The sequence below is a fragment of the Dermochelys coriacea genome, chromosome 11 (genome assembly GCF_009764565.3).
Source record: "Dermochelys coriacea isolate rDerCor1 chromosome 11, rDerCor1.pri.v4, whole genome shotgun sequence".
Classification (NCBI taxonomy): Eukaryota; Metazoa; Chordata; order Testudines; family Dermochelyidae; genus Dermochelys; species Dermochelys coriacea.
Window position 1 is genome coordinate 7954139 of NC_050078.2, and position 23925 is coordinate 7978063.

General features: G+C 44.8%; 1 protein-coding gene across 3 annotated transcripts in view; it reads left to right on the top strand.

Annotated features, from left to right (window-relative positions):
- The first annotated feature begins 2992 nt into the window (after positions 1-2992).
- MRAS (muscle RAS oncogene homolog) overlaps positions 2993-23925 on the top strand; it is a 60348-nt gene continuing 39415 nt past the window's right edge. The window contains exons 1-2 of one of the 3 annotated variants that reach the window (XM_038422716.2): positions 3023-3175; positions 14564-14638. The gene's annotated coding sequence lies outside the window, so the exon portion shown is untranslated. Of the gene's footprint in view, positions 3176-14563; positions 14639-23925 lie in introns of all 3 variants that reach the window. The other 2 variants (XM_038422715.2, XM_043504904.1) reach the window with 2 other exon arrangements.

Sequence of the window (23925 nt, forward strand, 5' to 3'; positions counted from 1 at the left end):
GACAATTCAGAGGGTTTATACCACTTTTATCCAAAGTCAAATTCTGCCAGGAAACCAAAATCCAGTTTTAGAGCAGGCTGGGAAAAAGAAAAAATTTCGTGAAAATGTAATCCAAAAATTGCAAATTTTGATAAGTTTTGACTAGCTCTATTCAGTGTTCCACTACATAACCTAGCTATAGAGAAGACCAGCAGTGGGGATCTCTTCACTGATAAAGTGTCCTTTGTCGGTTAAGTTGAATAGAACGTCTTCAGCTTTATTTGAGTGTGACAGTCTGATTCTGCAACATACTGAAATGTGCTGAAATAGGCATCACATTATGTAAGGACTCAACCCTGGGAGAAATTTACATCCCATTGTTTAGCTAATATGTCCCAGGAATAGTCTGCTGCTGCCCCAGATAGCAGCCAGAATTTAGATAAAAGCTGGATTGTCACTTCTCATTTTACCTGTTTACATTTATTTTTTATTTTGTGTGGGTGATGCAAATCAAGAGAGGCATCTATCCTGATTGGAACAATCACAGCTAAAGCCCAGGAGTCAGGAAATGTGAGTTCTCCTCTTGACTTTGTTGTGTGACAAATTAAGCCAACATTTTCATACTTGGGTGGCCTAAGGTTAGGCACCTAAATCTTTATGAGGGTGCCTAAATCAGAGTGGCCTGGTTTTCAAAGAGATGTCTGAGGTCAATGGGAGCAGTGAGTACTCAGCAACTCTGACCATCAGACCATTTTAGGGGCCTAAACATGTATTTGCGTGCCTGGATTTAGGCATCCAAGTTTGAAAATGTCGGCCTTACTCACTCTGTACCATACTTTCCCCATCTGACTGGAGATAATAATACTTCCTTACCACACAGAGGCTTTGTGGGACTAGATGTTTGCAGTGTGCTTTGAGATCTTCACTTAGTACCATTGACAGCATGGGCTATATTTGTGAGCACGTGATTTGCAGGATCAGGGCTCAGATCTGGGTCCAAGATTTGTGGTTAAAGCACTGAATTGGGACTCTGGAGAGCTGGGTTCATCTCCTCGCTCTGTCTCAGACTTCCTTTGTGACTTTGGATAAGTCAATTAATCTCACTATATCTTTCCCCATCTGTAAAATGAGAATAATAATACTTCATTTCTCCAACTCTTTATCTGCTGAGATTGTAAGCATTTTGTGACAGGGGCTATCTGTTGCTATGTGTACGTGCAGACATAGCACAATGAAACCCCATACTAGGTAGGTTCTCTAGGTTTATACACACAAGTAATCTGTGTGGGGAGGGCAAGCTGGGAGCATTCATTTTCCTAAGTAACTCTGTGTCTGAACCCAAGAATTACACATCTGCTTAATAAAACATATGGCAGGTAGGCCCTATGACAAAGTGAGAATTTTCTGAAATATTTTTTTAAATCCTATGCATGCCTCAATTTCCCTCTGCACCTTTCATTGTAAAAAAGTTTTAAGTCTCCTGCTAAAACAGCCCAGTAGGCATGAGGTTGTGTGTCACCTAGCTCTCTGCTTGGAAGGAATAGGGCCGTTAGAGAACTGACTGAAACCAACCCTTCATCAACAGAGGATCCACATCAATATCTACCGGCAGGAAACCCCAGCAGGTGGAACTTGGGAACTGAGCAGGAGACAAAGGAGGTCGGGGCGGGGAGAGAGAAGGATGGGGAAGAATGGGGGAGACGAAGGCTACAGTAACAGCCTCCCACAAGAGTCTGACTTGGCTGGATTTGCTGCAAGGAGACATGGAGAGAAATAGAGTTTGCTGGTGCCAAAGCTCCAGTCTCAGAGTCTTGGAAGCCATGAGCTTGCCCCTGTGGAACTGTGGGTCCTTGGGGCATGTCATATTAAAGGTGTCACTCCCAGAAGACTGGTTAAAGGCTGGGCATAGACCAGACCCTTGTAACTCAGTGACAGGCCCTGACTCAGCAAGATACTGAAATATCTAACCTCAAGTCAAGGACACTAATCAGCTGCTTAAAGTTAGGTGCATGGTTAAGTATCTTGCTGATTTGTGGCCCAAGATACTACGGTATTAAGGGCAATATCAGAGCCTGATCCTGCAAACCCTTATTCACACAAGTCATCTTCTCTGATGCAAAAAATCTCAGCATCTTTAATGGGACCAGGCAAGTGAAAAGGACTACTTGGGTGTGATGGGGTTTACAGGACCCGGATCTCCACTTCCCAGGAATGCAGTAGTTGGCTGAGGTTGGAAGGATTCAGCACTATGGGTATAATGAGGATGTGACACAACCAACCGGTTGATTTGATTTCTCAGCCCCAGACAAATAGGTGGGTCGGGGTTACCAAAGGTTAATATCCCTGCCACTCCTGTCAGGAGGGGTCCTGCTGTATTAAATAAAACTTCAGTGTTTGTGATCAACCTGGTAAGTTTAAAAAAAAATTAACTCAACAAGATCTTGCTCTGATGAACCAGCCACTGTTCCATCCTGGAATTGCAGAGCACCTGCTGTGCATTCAGGGTGGTGTTTCAGACTGTGCTCAATAAATAATCCTTTCTTTTGTGCTGGAGGAGGTAGAAAATGCTGAGGGCTAACAAAATCCATTCGCTTCATTTATGTGACAAAACCAGTGAACAAGCCCGTGTGTAAATAGCTCTGTCTGGATTCTGGGAGACTAATGAAATGGGCTCAGGCTCCAGAAACGCCTTAAGGTCCCACTGCCAAATTCCCCACCCCTCAGTCCACCTTAAAGCCAACTCATTGGAGTGCCCTAGGCGGACTAGTCCATTTGTCAAAGGGCGGGTTCGCTGCTTTTTCTGATCCAGATCTAAAGAGCAGCTTTGCCCCTCGGGACTGGACTGGCCCCCGCGGGGAAGGGTTGGCGGTTCGGAAGCGCCCAGCTTGTTTCCAAAAGACCCCAAACAGCTGATATTTCGCCCGCCTAATTAGACGCTAACCCACCCAGCCTCCCCCTTGAGAGCCGTTCTATTTTTAGCCGCAGATATTGCAATATAAAGAATGGTTGGGGTGTAAATCTGCCTGCAGAGAGGTTGCTGCAGCTTTAAGGGCAGGGTGGCGGGGGTTTAATGATCATCGCTGCTCAGGTCCTGCTGGGTCTACCAAAGGCATGGGGATGGTGTAGGAGAGAAAGGGGGCAGCTGGATCCAGCCAGGGCGCTTTCCCTGGGACAGGACAAGACTTGGCACTGCCTGGTGAGTGAAATGAACTGGGAGCATCGAGGGTTGTATCTGAGTCCTGGGAGCACTTTCATTCTTAGAGATCGCTTGGGTTATCAGCTGGGCTTGTGCAGGCTGAGCTGCCAGCTGCTGCTTTACCTCGTGCTGGAAGGCAGGGGGGCTGGCGTGTGTCGCTGTCTTTTAACACTTCTCCAGGTAGGATTGTGGGACTTCTTGTGATCCATTCCTGTATTGAGTCTGAAGGGACGGGGGCGGCGTGTGGTTGGGTTTGAAACGTGTCCTGAACAAATCTGCTGTTTAGAAGCCCAAACGAAAGTTGAAGCTCTCCTTCCAGTTCTGTGGGTGGGGGTTAAAACACTTTCTTTTTGAAAAAAGAGAAGTGAGCTGAGGTTTCATAGGACAGTGAAGCATTACAGCTCTGTTGGGAGACAAAACGTGAAATGTTTCTTCGCTGTCTAAAGATGGTTAAGTATCTTTCTGATTTGTGGCCCAAGATACTACAGTATTAAGGGTAGTATCCGAGCCTGATCCTGCAAACCCTTAAAGATGCTTTTCTTTCTAAAACACCCGGTACTTTCCAGCTCAAACTTTGCTGTAGCGTGTGGCACTGTGCTTTACTTTCTGTTACTCATAGCAAGACATGGTTACTCTGGACACTTTCCCCTTGATTCGGTCTGAGCCACGTTTCACAGACTGCTCCATGGAGAGAGATTCCTGGACCATATCACTTTCTCTTTTTCTATAGTCAGAGTCAGAAAGAAATGACTTATCCGCAATAGTGATTTTGGAGGCAACCGCTTCAAGGGTCACCTTCTGAAAAATATTTCAGGGGTGCTGGAACCAGGGCTGCTGGGGTGTGGCAGCACCCTCTGGCTTTCAGTGGTTTCCATCAGATACAGGGTTTACAGTTTGGTTCAATGGCTCTCAACACCCCCACTATAAAAATTGTTTCAACACCACAGAACATGTGCTACTTTCTTTTTTCCATTGACATGATCACCTTTTTTTTTTTTTTTTAAGAAGGTATGTGCCTAGTGGGTTTGATTATCTAAAGTTAGAGGGGCAGGGCGAGGGTGATTCTTAGTGATAATGTGTAAATTAAATACCTTCTTGTATTAAGTGTCTGTATCTCACAAGAGTGAACCAGTAAGTTCAGGCTTACATTTTTCAAAGCTGCCTAGAAGATTTGGATGCCTATGTATCACTAACTTTAATGGGATGTAGACGTCTAGATCTCTGAAATTCCCCACTTCATTGTCTTGTCATAAGCTGGTTTTGGACTACTGCATATATTTGAGAACTGCCTGGGAAGTGGGGCCTTTCATTTTGTACTTTGGTTCTAGAGCCCAGAGTAGTTTGCCAGACTTCTAAATGGGATCTGTAGATACAGAAGCTTCTGTCTTAGAGGTAATGGAAACATTTTGTTATCAAAGACAATGCCAAACATATTTAATAAGACAACTAATTAGCTTTACCTCTTATTTGCCTTGAGACAAAGTACTAGAAATTTGTGATGAAGCTGAAAACTCCCCAGCTACTTCAATTTGTATCTGTGACCACTGGTGATGTGAATTAGTAATGATGCTTTGTACTACTTTCCATCAAGAGCTCTACTTTGCAAAAGTAGTAAATCCCCATTTTACAGACTGAGAAACTGAGGCACAGAGAAGTTAACTGGCCATCTCCAGATGAGGCAGGAAAGGTTAGTGCTGGAATTAGAACCCAGGCTGACTCCCCATCCTGTGCTCTAATCACCAGGTCATAGAATCATAGAATATCAGGGTTGGAAGGGACCCCAGAAGGTCATCTAGTCCAACCCCCTGCTCAAAGCAGGACCAAGTCCCAGTTAAATCATCCTAGCCAGGGCTTTGTCAAGCCTGACCTTAAAAACCTCTAAGGAAGGAGATTCTACCACCTCCCTAGGTAACGCATTCCAGTGTTTCACCACCCTCTTAGTGAAAAAGTTTTTCCTAATATCCAATCTAAACCTCCCCCATTGCAACTTGAGACCATTACTCCTCGTTCTGTCATCTGCTACCATTGAGAACAGTCTAGAGCCATCCTCTTTGAAACCCCCTTTCAGGTAGTTGAAAGCAGCTATCAAATCCCCCCTCATTCTTCTCTTCTGCAGACTAAACAATCCCAGCTCCCTCAGCCTCTCCTCATAAGTCATGTGCTCTAGACCCCTAATCATTTTTGTTGCCCTTCGCTGTACTCTTTCCAATTTATCCACATCCTTCTTGTAGTGTGGGGCCCAAAACTGGACACAGTACTCCAGATGAGGCCTCACCAGTGTCGAATAGAGGGGAACGATCACGTCCCTCGATCTGCTCGCTATGCCCCTACTTATACATCCCAAAATGCCATTGGCCTTCTTGGCAACAAGGGCACACTGCTGACTCATATCCAGCTTCTCGTCCACTGTCACCCCTAGGTCCTTTTCCGCAGAACTGCTGTCGAGCCATTCGGTCCCTAGTCTGTAGCGGTGCATTGGATTCTTCCATCCTAAGTGCAGGACCCTGCACTTATCCTTATTGAACCTCATTAGATTTCTTTTGGCCCAATCCTCCAATTTGTCTAGGTCCTTCTGTATCCTATCCCTCCCCTCCAGCGTATCTACCACTCCTCCCAGTTTAGTATCATCCGCAAATTTGCTGAGAGTGCAATCCACACCATCCTCCAGATCATTTATGAAGATATTGAACAAAAGGTCATGCGGTGCAGCAGAATAAGTCTGATTTATTAACAGACAGTGTTACTCTAATCATGTTACATATCAATTTCTAACCTTTCCAGGGTGAAAGATGGAAACTTTAGACTGTACACTTTTGTATATACAGTCTGTAGCACAATGAGACCCTGGCTGAGGCCTCAAGGAAGTATTCAATGCAAATAAATAATATTAACCCTGGAGCATTGCTCTATGTAAAGTCAGTTGGCCAAAATTTTCAACTTTGGTTACCTAACGTTAAGTATCTTGGCCATTTGCTATACTGGGTCTCATTTAAGGTTACAGTTTTAATACCAAGCTTATGGCAACTTTTAAGGGGCACCATCAACTGGAAAATCATATTTGTCTGATCTGGAAAATATTGTTGATACAATAGCTGCAAGTGACAACTAAAGCACCAACCTTGCAGTCAGATCTGTGCAGCTGAATATTTGTATTTGCAGAGTGCGCCACTGAAGTCAGTGGGACCCTGCAAAGGAGCAAGGAGCTATCCACACCAATCTGATTGCAGGATTGGGGCCTGGGATTGCAATAATCAGTTTTTTCTCTATTTATTTTTTTTTTACCTGCATTTGGAAGCACTCTCCCCCTCTGTTGCCTCGAACCTGAATCACATTTTGCACAGGAGACACCATTGCAAAGTCAGGCCTCAATCAATTTGTCCCTTGATGCAATGACTCCTTGGATGAAAAGACCCTTTGCAGAGGAAATAAAAAATTAACAAATTAAAATAAATAAATAATATATATATATATATATATATATATAATCTAACCCATGCTGTTTAATGGTCTCTACAAAAAGCTGGATTTCTTTCTCCATTACTCAGTTCCCAAAACCTAATGCTGACAGTGTCCATCTAAATAACGGTTCAAAAATGGGAGACAGAGGCTTGTTCAGCACCAGCTATTATTCATAACTCTTCCTTTAATTGTTTGAATTTCTTCTTCCTTCACTCCAGTGAATCCCACAAAATACCATGTGTAGCCTGACGATGCAAAGTAGGCTAAATTCATCTCGGGCATGACTGCACTGAAGTCAACGGTGCCCACTTCTCTGGAATGATGTGACAGGCAGTTTGTATTTATTGGAGCATTTGGTGGGGATTTCTACAAGCTCAAGATTTTGACAGAAGTAGTTGAAAAAACCCAAAGCTTTCCTTTTTCACAGGTTTTTCAAACAGGGACTGAACCTAGCAAAAGTGGGGAGAAAAGATGGATCATCTGGCAGTGCAACCAAAAGATATTTTTTCCTCTTGGTACTGAAAAAGATGCGTTGACATTTTGGGGATGGAGAGAGCTGGGGGAGAGAGAGAGATGAAAGGTTTTTAAAATAAAACCTGAAGAAGATGTTTTATTCTTCCAAACTGGCAGGACTGCTGCCCCATACCTGCACTGGTGTTTAACTGGCGCTGAAGCAATTGATGTAAGTCCAAATGAATGTAGTGCAAATGAGTGTAATGAATCATCATAACTGGCATCTTGCCCTAGATTCCCTTGCACTTTCTGGCATAAAATACAGAGATGATTTTATACACCAGGAATAGCTTTCACATCTATTTCAAACCACAGAGTACTCTGGGGTGATCTGAGGAGTCCTTGTCATGCCTAGCAGGGCTTACGCTCTGCTCTGCTGATAATTCTGTTTGCTCGGTCCATTTGGAGGTCATTGTGAGGGTGGTGAGGGAACTTGTGGTGTTTGCTGTGTCTGTCCTTTTCTTTTCTTTTTTCCTGCATCCCTGTGATGAGGGTCAACACAAAGTCCAAGGCATCACCTAAACTCTCAAAATAGTGCCTTTGCAGTGGCTCAGTGCATAGGGATGAATTTCTTGCTAAATAAGGCAAGAAGTGAAACCAAGTCTCCTGAATCATAATTCAGTGCTTTAACCACAGGCCCAGCCGTCCTCCTAAAACTGCTCATCTTTCCTCAGGATGTGATGTTCCGTGGATTTTATCTAACTGGTTCCTGCCATTGGGACACAAGGAGAAACTCTCCAACAGTTGGACCTTCTCTCCAATCTAGCCTGCTTTCTTGCACCCAAGAACTCTGGCATCCTGAGGAAAGAAGGGTGGGTCTTGGGAGGAAGGCTGTGCACTGAATTATGGCTCAGGAGACGTGGGTCCACTTCCTTCCTCTGCCACAGACTTTCAGTGTGACCTTAGCTAACTCATTTGATTTCTCTGTGCCTTATTTCCCCAGCTTCCGCTTGCATGGTACATTTTTCTCTGTCTTGTCTATTTTGATTGCAGGGAGGAAGGGATTATCTTTTCCTATGTATACATGCAGCCCCTAATACAGTGGGGCCTCTTGACGCAACTGTAATACAAATAATATTAATGAGGCCACAATAACCATGACATGAGACGAGTGTCTTCAGAAGCCACTCTGTAATGACAAAGTATATAGGGAGCAGTGGGAAAAAGACTCTGATAAGGAATTCAGATCTCCAGAAGGGTATTATAAACAGGGCCGAGAAAGAGAAATGATCTTAAAAGTTATGGAAACAAACCTTGAAAGTGGCCTTTTAGAAATCCAAGTTGTTGTTCTCATTGTCTAAGGCACTGACAAGTTAATGAAATATAGAGCACGGGGGATCTGGAGAATTCAGACTAACTGAAAACAGAACTGGCATGAAATCGGCAGATGGGAGGAACGTACGCTACTCAGCTTAGGGGCGATGGCACGTCTTGCTGCTACTGCAGTTGAGAACAGAGAAGATCCTTGGGAGGAGACAACACAACCGTGCTGCCATCCTCGAATATCAGCCCTAAAGACTAGCTAAAGGAAAAACACAGCTAAGGGGAAAATCCAAGATTGAGAAAGAAGCAGCCAACATCTCAGTGGGTCGATTCTGCTTGGGTACGTCAATGTAAATCCAGAGTAACTACATTGGCTTCCGCAGCTTTTACAACAAGCTTGGCTGTACAGATCTTTCCAAACAGAAGGGAGCAATAGACTGATAGATATCAAGGCCAGAAAGGACCGTTGTGATCATCTAGTTTGACTCCTGCATAACACAGGCCAGAGAACTGCCCCCAAATAATTCCTGTTTGGTTTTAAGATTTATGGCTCTCTGATTAGCTGTTTTAGAATCAAATGAAGTGGTCACTACATATGGGCAAATATTGGTGAGGGAGTGATGCGGAGGGAAAATCTGCATGGGGATACGACTGACTAGATGTCCGCTGCCAGGTGGTGATGAAATAACTATGATAGAATGAGGAGATCCAGTGAGATAACTATTGAGACAGCTGGGGGAAAGCTTGATTATTATTTTTTTTAAATAGTTTACTGTCTTTTTTTGATGACAGGTTTCAGAGTAGCAGCCGTGTTAGTCTGTATTCGCAAAAAGAAAAGGAGTACTTGTGGCACCTTAGAAACGAACAAATTTATTAGAGCATAAGCTTTAGTGAGCTACAGCTCACTTCATCGGATGCATTTAGAAAAATTTTCCACCAAATGCATCCGATGAAGTGAGCTGTAGCTCACGAAAGCTTATGCTCTAATAAATTTGTTAGTCTCTAAGGTGCCACAAGTACTCCTTTTCTTTTTGTCTTTTTTTGGGTAATCCGGTTTCACATTGGCTGTGTGTGTGTGTAATTTATTTTTTCAGTACGTGATGGCGAGCCATTCACCTGTATTGAGCTGGCAGCAGTTTCATTTGAGGAAAGATAGTCCAGGGTTAAGGACTAGCCTACTAGGTGAGAGACGTGTGCTCAAATCCCAACTCCATCACAGACTTCCTGGGTGACCTGGGACAACTTACTTAGGCCCAGATTTTTAAAGGTACTTAAGCATTGCCGCCCTCAGTATGGCAACACCCAACTCTCATTTTCAAAAGAGGTTTAGACACCTGGCAATCGAAATCCTTCTTGAACAGGAAACGTAGGCTCATAAATCAGTTAGGCATTGCAACTCTGAGTGGAGCAACACCTAAATACCTTTTAAAAATCTGGGCTTTAGCTTCACTATGCCTCATTGCTCCATCTGTATAATGGGACTAACAGCACTTCCTACCTCACAGGGGTGTTGTGAAGATAAATACATTAGATTGTGAGGTGCTTGGATACTACAGTAAATGGGGCCATATACGTACCCAAGGTAGATCAATCATGGGATAGCTTTTTACTATATCATTTCCTTCAAGATGGTGTTCAGCCTCCACGCTCTGCAGCTGCCGCTGCAAAACTCTTGGGGCTGGTTTCTCTAGTCTGTGTACACTTTGCACCAGACAGAAATGGCCAGGAGAGAATTCCCCTTGTAATGTGGCTGCTCCACACTTCTGAAAACTAGTCCCTTGGTAACTTGTGGCCAAAATCTGCCATCCTTAATTTTCATTTGCCGTTGTCTCCACTGCTTGATTACAAACCACGGAGCTTAGCTCGTTGACTTCGAATGGAAGTTTTCTAAGTAGCTCCCTGTGATGTAGCTCTGCACTGTGCTGGCTTCCCAGGTAATGCAATGCCCTGCGTAGCCTGCTCACTCCAGCTCCAAGCCACAGCTCTGGTTTTGGGGATACTAATGGTCTGACTTTAACTGGCCTGCAAGTTCAGCTTTTGCTCTGTAAATAAGAATGCTGGTGACCATCGAAACCCTGAAAGGTCTGTTTTAAATTCTTTCCAAATAGTTGAGGTGTAACTTAATACAATGAATATGATTTTTCATCACAGAAGCCTTTTTATTGCTACAGACTCTGCACACGAAGAGTCTGTAATGCAGCTGCTCACTTCCAAATATGTTCATGTTGGTACTTCAGGTTAACAAGGAGGTGGGAACCTGAAAAGCTCACTGGTTGGGGGATTTTATCCCTGGGATGGAGGGGGCCCAGGATTTTCACAACCATAGAAAAATGTCTCCTGCTGGATCACTGATAGCTCTTACTGCAGCAGCCAAATGTAAACTGAGGTTCTCCTTGCCAAATACAGACTAGACTCTGCTTAGTTTCTGAGACTAGACAAGAGCACGGCTGGGGTGTTTATGGATCCTTTGTCTCTTTATCAGATTAACTGGCAATTGGAATCTCTCTGATAAAGCATGATGGACCAGATCCTCAGCTGGTGTAAACTGGTGTAATTCCATTGAAGTAAAAGGAGTTGTACTAATTTACACTGAATGAGGGGGAAATCAAATTCAGCTACACTGAGGATCTGACCTGTTGTATGGGTCCAATGACTTTTTATATTTCTAGGGTCCAGTTCCAATCTCAGAGTTACCTTGGTGTAACAAACTTCAGTAGTATAACTTCTGATTTACTCCAATGTAAGTAAGAAGAGAATAGGTTCCTCAGTTAAAAACTCATTTATCAGCTGCTTGTTGTCGTTTATTATTTGTATTATCACAACTATCTCTTAGTTTTTTTTAAAAAAAAAAAAAAAAAAACCTTGATTGCTTAATTATTGTAAAAGATAACATGTTCAAAAACATATGCCTATGTTTCTTTGGGATTTGAGCCCTAAAACCCTAAGTCCATTTTGCAATGGGAAATCAGGCTTCAAAGTTACTTGGACGCAGATCCTCAAAGGTATTTAGGTGCCTAACTCCTGTTGGTGGTCAGTGATGCACTGATTTCAGTTTCCCATTGACTTAAGTCCTTTTGAGGAGCTGGGCTTTATGTACTTCTGAAAACATTTACCAGAAGGTTATTATCACTTAGTTTCTTTAAATTCTCTATTCCAAGATAAACCTGGGTGCCTCTCTTTCCAGATACTGGCTGAAAGGGTTGAAAATAGCAGACTTTTTAAAAACACGACTACCATAGATAATCTTGCTAGACAGGTCTGAGAAGCAGGCAATGCCCATTCTTTAACTTGCTGAAACAGCTGCAGTGGAACTGGTTCATTGTTAATTGTCCATAACCCCGACTGGAAGATGTATGGAAACATTCTTAAGCTACTTAGAAAAGACAATTATCATGATGATTGATATCTCGGCCAGCATTGCAGACAGAGCTAAATCAAGCGTTTCTCCAAAGAAAACCAGTGTTGTGGCTTCCCATAGTTTGAAAATAGATCTATGTTTTAGTAGTATTTAATTCTCAAATCATCAGTCCAAATGCAGTTATCAGTGGAAATCAATATACTTGCAACAGTCCCAAATGGTTCAGTAATCACGTTTGCATAGGTAAGACTTCAATTTTCTTACAATGTTTTATTTCTTTAATACTGATCTCAGGTACTTGACCTAGATTCATACTTACTTGGCGTCCATTGCCATAACTGCTGAGCACTTCACAATCTTTAATGGATTTATACCCACGACACCCCTGTGAAATAGGAAAGTGCTACTATCCGAATTTTTATAGCTAGGGAACTGAGACAGAGACACTACGATTAAAAAAACCTGTGGCACGAAGTCTCCAAGGCTAGGTCAGCTGGCTTGGACTGCAGGGCTATAAATTAGCAATGTCGACGTTCAGGCTCTGGCTGGAGCCCAGTCTCTGAGACCCCAGGACAGGGGAGGTTCTGTGGCCTGCAACGTGTGGGAGGTCGGACTAGATGATCACAATGATCCCTTCTGGCCTTAAGTCTATGAGACTGTGTAGCTGCTTATTCTTTTTGCAGTCTTGCAAAACTGTTTAAGTGTTGGGGATTTGAATGATTAAATAGCAGAGCACTTTCTGCCTAGTCTCTCATTCATTAATGTACCTGCCAGCCCATTTTCCCTATATTTTAAAATGGTGGAAGTAAAATAACATGACGTGATTTCGACCTTAAGATAATTTAGACCCACAAGACGAAACTCTTGAGGTTATGGCTTTGTAGCAGATTGTGAGGGGAAGGGGATAATTGCCAGCTCAGGTAGATGTACCACCAAGCAAGCACACTAAAAATAGCAGCATGGCCACAGTGGCAGACAAGGTATCTCAGGCTAGCTGCCCCAGTATAACCTCATCGAAAGTCCTAGATCAGGGGTGGCTAACCTGAGCCTGAGAAGGAGCCAGAATTTACCAATGGACATTTCCAAAGAGCCACAGTAATAGGTCAGCAGACCCCCATCAGCTCTCCCCCCACCCGCCATTCCCAGCTCCTCCCACCCACTGGCAGCCCCACCGATCAGTGCCTCCCTCCACTCCCCCCGCCCCCCCCGCACCTCCCGATCAGCTGTTTCGTGGCATGCAGGAGGCTCTGGGAGGGAGGGGGAGGAGTGAGGGCACGGCAGGCTCAGGGAAGGGGGCGGGAAGGGGTGGAGTGGGGGCAGGGCCTGTGGCAGAGCCAGGGGTTGAACAGTGAGCACCCCCCAGCACACTGGAAAGTTGGCGCCTGTAGCTCCAGCCCCGGAGTTGGTGCCTATCCAAGGAGCCGCATATTAACTTCTGAAGAGCTGCATGTGGCTCCGGAGCCGTAGGTTGGCCACCCCATCCTAAATACACACTCGGGCAGCTAGCTGGAGCCACTGCTGCTACATTGCTATTTTTAGTGCACTAGCATGAACAAAGCTAGCACGCATATGTGCGTGTGTGTCTGAGCTGGGAATTCCACCTCCCAGCTGCTGTGTAGACATACCCTGGATCAGAAAAGCAATATAGACACCCTATTTTATAGGGTGTCTGTATCCCAATATGCTCTGCAGACTTGGAGACAAATAACAAAGGGAGAGAAACATTAGGATGTAAAAGCAAAGGAGAAAATGTTTTGGATTTAGACTGGATGAAGGGTCTGTTCCCTTACAATTTGGGAAGAATAATTCCTCCCACTGCAGAAGTCACTGGGTGGAATTCTCTGGCATGTGTCAGGCAGGAGGTCAGACAAGATGACCATATCCCTTCTGGCCTTTAAAATCTATGAGGCAGAGAGATGAAGCATGACTGTGCCAGATGACATGAGCTTGGGGAGACTTACAAAGACAGATGAAGAGCCCAGGTGAATAGTGGGGAGTGGAGAAAAGATGAGGTAGTCACAGTAAGCAATCTTGGAAAGGGCTTTTAAAACCAAGGTTTGGAGGGAGGGGGTTGTACATATGCACTTAATATGAAACAATCAAATTTCCAAAAAATAATTGCTAATGTTGACCAGGATCTTGAAATTAATGGGGAGCCACTGGAGTTGTTTGAGGGTTGGGGCTATGAAATGTGACTATAATATTATATAATGCTTCTCACTAGTAGGTCTCAAAGCATTTTACGAAGGAGGTCAGGATCATTATCCTCAGTTTACAAATGGGGAAACTGAGGCACAGAGAGGCTGACTTGAGCCTCAATCTATGACCAGAGCACATATACGTTTATAACACATCTGATGTGAAAGTCACCTTTTGATACAATTAAAAAAAGACTTTCTGATAGCTGTGACTGAGACTACAGGAAGCTGGTTAATGAGATGATTATGAACTACAGCAAATTATCCCAGGGTTACTGTGCACTAAACACTGTTTAGAAGCCAATACACCAAAAAAAATTTGTTTTTATTTTTAATTTAAAATATGATGAAATTGGCACAGTGGGCGGAACTGACTGAACTGTCATTTCCCCCTTCCTTAAGACTGGGGGAATTCAGGCATTGCTTACATGTGGAAAAAGGACATGGACCCAAAAATGTTGAGGGTTGCAGTGGTTAAACTGAAACGTGCTGTGGCAGGAAATAATCCTGTCCCTTAGCAGCCCTGATTTTATAAACCAAAAAAAAAGGCAGCTGGAATCTGTACCATCTCTATTATGCTTCTGTGCTTTTTCATAGAGAGAATTGTATATCCAGAAACTTGTCAAGACGTTGTCAACCAGCTTACGTTGTATTACAGCTCACATGGTCAAGGTAAAATATAGCACTGTTTATAGTTCTTTCGACTGATAAGATCTAGACTGAGGCAGACTTGGCTGTGTCCTTGAGACCTTGTCAAAGCGTGTGCACGCACACGCGCACACGCACACAAAGTCTGTGGGTGCAGTGGGAGTCCTTCTGTGAGAGAAAATTCGGCGTTTCATTGAATTCAATGTCAAAACTCTTGATGACTTCGGGATTTAGCTCAGAAAGAATACAAAGCACAAGTAAGATCCTTACCTGGAGAGACACCTCAGGCCAAATGATGGAAACCAAGACACTTCACTGCAAAAAAGTGTTTGATTTTTCTTTCCCAGTGAGATATTACCATACTAGCTATCCCACAGTAAAATCCTAGTGGAGACAAGGGACTTTTACTTTTTGGGCAGGGGATAGCTAGGACACATTAAACACTGGCACATGGTTGTCCTTGCCTAATCTACCTCATAACAAAACTGCAGATGCTTTTTCTCCACTAGGATTTTACAGTGGGATAGCTAATGTGTTCGTTATCCTGTGAAAAAACTACATAAAAAATAAAAGTGTGTGAAGACAAAGTCTAAATATGGTTCAGTAAAATAGTCCACTGAGTTCACCACAATTACTTAAAACTCATGAGACGCAAAGCAATGAAGCTTATTCAGAAGAGGAATACCAGCTTGTTCAGCAAGTATTCATAACACAAAAACCAGGGGTCACCAGATGAAACTGATAGGAAGCAAGTTTAAAACAAACAAAAGGAAGTATTTTTTTACACAATGCAGTCAGTCTCTGGAACTCCTTGCCAGAGGATGTTGAGAAGGCCAAGACTATAAAAAGAACTAGATAGGTCCATCGATGGCTATCCTCCATGAACTTATTAGCCAGGATGGGCAGTGATGGTGTCCCTAGCCTCTGTTTGCCAGAAGCTGGGAATTGGACACAGGGGATGGATCATTTGATGATTACCTGTTCTGTTCATTCCCTCTGGGGCACCTGGCATTGGCCACTGCCGGAAGACAGGATACTGAGCTATATGGGCTTTTGGTCTGACCCAGTGTGGCCGTTCTTATGTTCTTAAGAATGATGCCTTGGCAGAAGGCAAGGATCTGGGTGCATTTGAAAGACTTTAGTATTCTGGGATACCCATCCACCTTTAACTCCTTGGATAAGGCCACTGAATGTCATCCGATGAAGTGAGCTGTAGCTCACAAAAGCTTATGCTCCAATAAATTTGTTCATCTCTAAGGTGCCAGAAGTCCTCCTGTAAGTTTTGTGAATGTCAGGAGGAAGCCAATGGGATTTATTTTTTAATGCAGAATTCCTATTTTTGTTGTGTCCAGTTCTACTTTTCAATTGATACATTGATCGAAGTGATGCTGCCAGTTACTTAGGAAGTGTCTCATACCTTTTGATTAAATGAAGGTGAATCCCATGCAGTATGTCTGTTAGTTGTATATATGGATAATAAACTATGTATAGAATCCTCCAATGATGCCACTGCCTTCTAAGGCAAGTAAATGGTGAGGGCCAAATCAGGATGACTGTGTCCTTTTAAACAGTGCTTATATTGGTGCTGTAACTACTAATCTTCTGACCTTTCTAGAAAGGTCTCTGTCTCAGCTAATGAAGTCCCATTTTTTTCCTGTGTCAAACGGCATCTTTACTGTCCATGCAAAATAGTCAGGACTTTGGGTTTTTCAGATCTTGCATGAGAGAGCTGCTTCCATGGTTACATGCAGTTAGCTATGTTGCAAGGCTAGAAGGAAGGAAAAATGGGGTCAGCCTTCTGGAAACTGAACTTGTGTGTTTGTGAAATCTACTTATGCCAACCTGATCATAGAATATCAGGGTTGGAAGACACCTCAGGAGGTCATCTAGTCCAACCCCCTGCTCAAAGCAGGACCAACACCCACTGAATCATCCCAGCCAAGGTTTTGTCAAGCGGGGCCTTAAAAACCTCTAAGGAAGGAGATTCCACCACCTCCCAAGGTAACCCATTCCAGTGCTTCACCACCCTCCTAGTGGAATTAGTGTTTCCTAATATCCAACCTAGACCTCCCCCACTGCAACTTGAGACCATTGCTCCTTGTCCTGTCATCTGCCACCACTGAGAACAGCCTAGCTCCATCGTCTTTGGAACCCCCCATCAGATAGTTGAAGGCTTCTATCAAATCCCCCCTCGCTCTTCTCTTCTGCAGACTAAATAACCCCAGTTCCCTCAGCCTCTCCTCATAAGTCACGTGCCTCAGCCCCCTAATCGTTTTCGCTGCCCTCTGCTGGACTGTGGTCCAATTTGTCCACATCCCTTCTGTAGTGGGGGGACCAAAACTGGACCCAATACTCCAGGTGTGGCCTCACCAGTGCCGAATAGAGGGGAATAATCGCTTCCCTCAATCTGCTGGCAATGTTCCTACTAATACAGCCCAATATGCCATTGGCCTTCTTGGCAACAAGGGCACATTGTTGACTCATATCTAGCTTCTCGTCCACTGTAACCCCTAGGTCCTTTTCTGCAGAACTGCGGCTTAGCCATTCGGTCCCTTGTCTGTAGCAGTGCATGGGATTCTTCCTTCCTAAGTGCAGGATTCTGCACTTGTCCTTGTTGAACCTTATCAGACGATTAAACATGAGGCTTCCTCTCTGATGTGCAGCATCTGGGGTGGGCTGAGCACCTCTGAGACAAGCATCTGATGCTGGAGAAGTTATTTTTGAAGTGCAGTAAGCTAATTGGACAACCACAACTTGGATTCATGGGGCAAAAGCAGAAGAATTGGATTATTCAGTGTGAAAGATGCTTCATGGCTGTGAGAACAGAGGGGTTCTTCAGATGAGATTGATTTATTTTTTGCTTACAGCTGTAAAACAATCCCTGTGAAATGATGATGTCAGTGATGCTGTTTGGAGCTGTGCTGCTGTTTTCTAGACTCCCACATGTTCTGGGTTGAATCTGGAGTGTCAAGTGCTTTAGGTGAGCACAAGAGACTTTATTGCATTAGGAATAATTTATGCACAAAGTAATTCATGGAGTGGAATGGTCTAAACTCACTCGCTGACTGTCAAAACCATAATATCTGCCAAACCACAGATTATAATGAAAGTGTTGACAGATACATATCAAAATCGGTGAGATGTGGCAAATTATTTGAGCAACCCTGCTTGAAGCACACAGCATGGATTTAAGAGGAGCGGAGGTGACTTAGGGTTTCTACTCTTAGTTTTTTCTTTTCTTTTTTTTTCATAGTGTATCTCTTTACTAAAACTGTAGCCCCTACAAATCAGACCTATCATACATATTTCTAAAGTGTATTAATCTTGGACTTCTGTCGTCTCTTGCCATGACACCCCAGTTTCATAATTCTTTTCACTGTTGTTGTTTGTAGGCATGTTTGTCCCAGGATATTAGAGAGACAACTTAGATGAGGCATTATCTTTTATTGGATCAATTTCTGTTTGTGAAAAAGACAAGCTTTCAAACTCTGTGGAGCAAAAAAGGTTGTCTCTTTGGCCAATAGAAGTTAGTCCAATAAAAGATATTGGGTCACCCACCTTGTCTCCCCAGTTCTATAAGTCATTTAAATAGAAAAGTCAGAATATGCATTAGCAAAGCATAGACAGTGAGAAATAATAAAATAATTACAAACATATTGCAATTCCCAATTATTGACCTTGTTTGAATGACTGTTCTTAACAAACTAAAGAAAAACTGTCCACTCTGCTACACTGACTCCTGCATTTATAGGTCTCTTCTTGCAGGTGCCAGTGAGGTTAGTGCATAAGGCAAGAGGGAAGACCTGAGCCATGTATTTTAAACTGCTACTTAAAGTGATTTTGGCAGTTAACCTGCAGTTGCAATAGCACCTCTTAAATGGTTGAGCATCAAGGCATGGCTACCCCATCAGGAGGTCCTGCTTAGTCTGGAACGGAGCACAAGGATGGAAGCTGGATGGTAGCTATAATGCACATAGCAGAGGCCACCTGCTGTTTGCAGGACTTATCCGGAGTCAGGAAAGAGTGACTGCAGAGGTCCCAGATATCTACCAGGATTACATGCAGGGATTCTATAGGGGAACATCTACACTGACATGACGTATGGTACAGGAGTTGAGCAAATGCCTAGAAAATAGAACTTGGAACTGTACGGAAGACCACAGCAGACAAATGCCATGAAAACAGCCATGTGTAGACCCAGAATAGGGTTACCATACATCCGGATTTTCCCGGACATGTCCAGCTTTTTGGTCTTTAAATAGCCGTCCAGGAGGAATTTGTAAAAGTCTAAGATTTCCCTCCCAATGCAGAGCGTGACGTGGCTGACAGGGCAGCCGGGCCAGATTGAGCCACTCGCATCGGGGCCTCCAGCAGCCAGAGCCCCTCCCCTGCTCCCCCCTCCCCTGCAGCCTCAGCGCTCTGGGGGGGCGCAGCAGCATGTCTGGCAGCGGCTCCGCGTGGAGCCAGACACGTTGCTCTAAGCGGCACGGTGAGGGGGCCGGGGAGCTGGAGAAGGGGCATGGGATCCCGGGGAGCAGTCAGGGGACAGAGAACAGGGGGGTTGGATGGGTCAGGGGTTGGGGGGGCTCTCAGGTGGTGGGGGTGTGGAGAGGGGTCAGGGCAGTCAAGGAGCAGGGGGATTAGATGGGTCAGGGGTTCTGGGGGGGCAGCCAGGGGACAGGGAGCAGTTGGATAGGCATGGGAGTCCCAGGGACTGTCAGGTAGCGGGGTGTGAATAGGGGTCAGGGGACAGGTAGGGGGTAGGGTCCTAGGGGGAGAGTTAGGGTGGGGGATTCTTAGGAGGGGGCAGTCAGGGACAAGAAGAAGGGAGGCTTAGATAAGGGGTGGGGTTCCAGGGGGCAGTTAGGGGCAGGGGTCCTGGGAGGGGGTGATCAGGGGACAAGGTGCAGGGGGGGTTGGAAGGGTTGGGGATTCTGTGTGGAGCAGTCGGGGGCAGGAAGTGGGAGGGAGTGGCTAGGGGGTGGGGCTACCTCTCCCTCCCTACCCCCCTGTGGAGTGTCCTGTTTTTCTGAAAGTTCAAATATGATAACCCTAATCCCAGAATATGGGGAAACCACCATGTCTTAAAGTCAATATTTGAATTATAGATAGATAGATGGATTCTTCCTAACTTCAAAGCCATTCACCAGTTGTGTGCTTTACAAAATTTAGGGACAATTCTGTCCCCTGTTCAAACTCTCCCACTGCCCAGCAGTCCAAGGTATGGGGGAGGAGGGCTTTAAAAGAACTGAGAGGATCACAGCCTAGGAATCTACACTGTGGGACAGAAGAGAAGATATACCTCTCAGCCACACCACAGGTCACAACCTCCTCAATACCATCTCAGTGCTCTTACGAGCAGCAGCAGGGCTCAAAAGCGGAAGCAGTCCACACCTGAATCCGCAACCTATCAGACCGCCTCTTCTAAGCACTCTTGACGGGTTGATCGAGGGCCTGAACAATTACACCTTGCAACATCAGCTGCCATCTACACACCTGTCATGCCCCTTCAGCAGTCAACTGGCCTTCTTTCATAAAAGTTAGAATATCACCTCTGACAGATGGATCCTGGAGATTATTTTGAAGAGTTAAGCCATTCAATTCATGTCCCTCCCCCATTCCAACCCTCCTTCCCCAACCCCCTTCAGGGAAGAGTGAGGGGGGATTTGATAGCAGCCTTCAACTACATGAAGGGAGGTTCCAAAGAGGATGGAGCTCGGCTGTTCTCAGTGGTGGCAGATGACAGAACAAGGAGCAATGGTCTCAAGTTGCAGTGGGGGAGGTCTAGGTTGGATATTAGGAAACAGTATTTCACTAGGAGGATGGTTAAGCACTGGAATGGGTTACCTAAGGAGGTGGTGGAATCTCCATCCTTAATGGTTTTAAGGCCCGGCTTGACAAAGCCCTGGTTGGGATGTTTTAGTGGGTGTGGTCCTGCTTTGAGCAGGGGATTGGACTAGATGTCCTCCTGAGGTCTCTTCCAACCCTAATATTCTATGATGCGATGATCACCTTGGTTCAGGAGCTTTGTATGGTTGACATAAGCGGCCTTATGCAGCCCTTCCTTGTAGCCCCTGGTGTAGGGGGAGGGAAGAGAGCAGCATTGCACATAGTGCTACAGGAAGTCTAGGCAGCTCTGTAGCCGGTAGGCATCCCTGGGAAGTTTAAACAAAGTAGAGAGTGAGGAGAATGCAGAACAAGTCAGTGGGATTGTACAAAAAGGGATAGGGTGAAAAATTCTTTGTGTGTGTGTATAAGTGCTTATACCCACAATCTCCCTTTAATATAGACAGCAGCATTCACTGTGGCTAGAAAGTGTGTGGTGTTGAATCAGCCTTAGAGAAGAGGTGTACCAACAGGTTGAAGGTTTTGGAACTAATTTCACAGTCCCCCTCCCCCACCACTCAAAAAATCCAACTGCCTTACAAAAGCTTAGACTCCACATTGTTCAACCATCTCTAATATGAATCCCTCATCCAAGGGGGAAGTGAGCACTGTGCTGTGCAACTGCCGTTAACTCTTTGCGCCTGTGAAAGAGAGTGCAAAATCGGTGTGAAAATGGCTCATGTCACTCCCTAAGCTGTAGAGCAGTGATTCTGCAGAGGTGTAAAAGGCAGTTCAGTTCAGTTAGATACTTTGAGCATGTAGAGCAGGGTGCAAAGTCAAATCCACCATTAAGATGCAAGGGGAGGGCATTCGGGGTAAAACAGGCTTGTGTCCTTACTGTGACTGTTTATCCTGTGGTGTGAAACCTGCCCAAAGTGGACACAGGTCCCAGTCAAATCCCTCCTGAGGACTGCACAATATCTGTGACACCACACAACAGAGGGCCACTGAGGAGCTGAACGATGGTAGGTAAACAGTGCAGTCCAAGTCAAATCCAGCAGGTCCTGCCACAGGTCACTGTACTAGGAACACCTCTCCAGCTGGTATGTAGTATGTAGCCAGGGGAAAAGGAAGGCCGGGTTGGGGGGTGTTGACAGCCCATCCTGGGAAGGTATCTATTGTTCTGGATAATAAACATGCAATTTAAAATTTTTTGTAAAACAAGGTGCGTTTACCCACTCCTCACTGGCATCTGTGAATTCTGCACCCCCAACAGCTCAGTCACCTCAGTCTCCGCTCTTCCACTCCCTGCAGAGCTGACTAACACCAGTTAGGTTCTTCCACACACATCCTTTGCCATGAGAAGGCAACCTTGGCTGTTGCCCTCTTACGAGTCAGTCACTGGCTTGCTTCTGTCGCTGCTGGTTGCACCCTGTTGACTGCAAAAAGCTGGTTTGGATTTACACCCTCCGTGGCTATAATTCGACCAGTCTCCCCCAGATTCACACCTTGGTCGCGGGACAGCTGCAGAGGAAAGGCCAATGGAGGCAAAAGCTTTGATGTTCTGCATGGCACTGCAAAAGACTGAGGGTTAAATCCTGGCTCCATTGATGTTAATGGCAAAATTGCCGTTGATGTGACTGGGCTAGGATTTAATCCACAGCCTTTAGGATACACTTACGTATAACAAAGTCTCTATGGTATTTGGGGATTATATAAATGTAAAATGGGGGAGACTCTAACGCAGGCAGTTGGCATGCACAGTTGCTAGCCACTGTTATTCAGAATGGCATGGGTGCCATTTTCAGTACTGACCTGGCACTTTTGGCCTTTCGCTCGCAATGAAACCTCAGAAGGGCTAAAATGATCCTGGTTTGGGGTTTTGCTCAGTTTTTGAGATCTGTGTTGAGTCATTCAATTTCTGACAAGAAAAGGGCTCGTTTTGCTAGCCCTAATGATGCTTATCGCTTCATGCAACCGGAGGGCCTGATTTTGGAAAGACTCCCATTGACTTAAAATTTAGTTTTCGATCAGGGCCTAAAGGAGCAAATACCTCTGCATTTTGTCAAGGTCTGCTGTCTTGTGAGGTGAATGGACTCTTGTCTCTTCACGTACACCTTAGGTGGGGGAAGGGGGAGCTGAAGTGGAGACCAGGGATATGGGGTACTATACGGTACCTGCACTTCTGGCAAGGAAAAGCATATTTATGCAAAGAAACACCTGTCGGATGCATATGGGCACAGTCTGTCACTGGGACCCATCTGAAACACCACTCCCTGCTCCATCTCCTTCCTTCTCCACCCCTTCCATGGGAAATTAGAACTCCAGCACCTATAGTATTCCTTGCAAGACCTTCTCATCCCCTCTTCTCCATCTAAGATACCCACTCTCCCCCCAGCTATTAAACCCTTTCACCTCATCTTCCAGGTGTGCAGGTTATTGAGGTCTGCCTCAGATCCACATCTGTCTGCATAGGGGTCCGCTATCCTAGAGCCAGCATGGTCCGGGCCACTGCTTCCCGCAGCTCCCATGGGCCAGGAACAGCGAACCGCGGCCACTGTGAGCGGCCGTACCTGCGAACGCTCAGGTAAACAAAGCATCTTGCAGCTCACCAGGGGTTCATCCTGAACAAGCCGTGAACCAGTTTGGGAACCCCTGCTTTAGAGACTCCTGGATTTATTTAGAAGACTAGACTAAGTAACCAACAATGGTGGATTTCAGGGGGTTTATTGGCGTGTCAGTGAGCTCCGATGTGTAAGCGGGAAGTTGCCCATTTCCAGGGATTGTACTTAACAGGAAGGGCAGTCATTGGAATTCCGAGGCATTTCCGCCTTTGCAGATTTGTTCTTTCTATTATCTCTGTATGGGCAGGGTCAGCGAACATCTCAGATATCTGATTTCTTTCTACAGCATGTTTAGTTCAGCTTCAGTATTTCCATGATAACATAATACAGGCATCTCTGGCTTCAGTGGTAAAGAATTTAAGAGCAAAACAGGGCTTTCTGTCATCCCTTTACAGCTCTAATAGGGTTTTTGATCAGAAATAAATTAGTGAGGGAAGGGATTTTCCATGTTTTAGCTAAATGCACAAGGAGTGAGGGGAATTAAGAGTAAGAGAGAGAGATCCATTTTCCTCAAACCCTTGTCTGCTGTAACGTGCAAGGAATTTTTCCTTTCATCTCTGATGCAGAGTTCAGAACAACTTCCAGTAGAAACAATCCCAAATAAGAAATCATTTAGTTATAACAAAGACCAAGTTTATGCCGAGACAGTGCGTGTTTAGCTTTTGGTTTAGCCCTCCAGTGCCACCAGCTACATTCCTAGAAAGTTGCTGGCTTTTTTTTTTAATTATAGAGATGAGCTAAGTTGTGACTTAGTTGCCTAAAAATGCAGGCACCCACGTATTAAAAATGTGGGCCTGTTTTGTCCCCAATGTCTGGAAAGGTCTGCCTAGACTCAGATTTCCTTTTGCATTTTGAGAACTA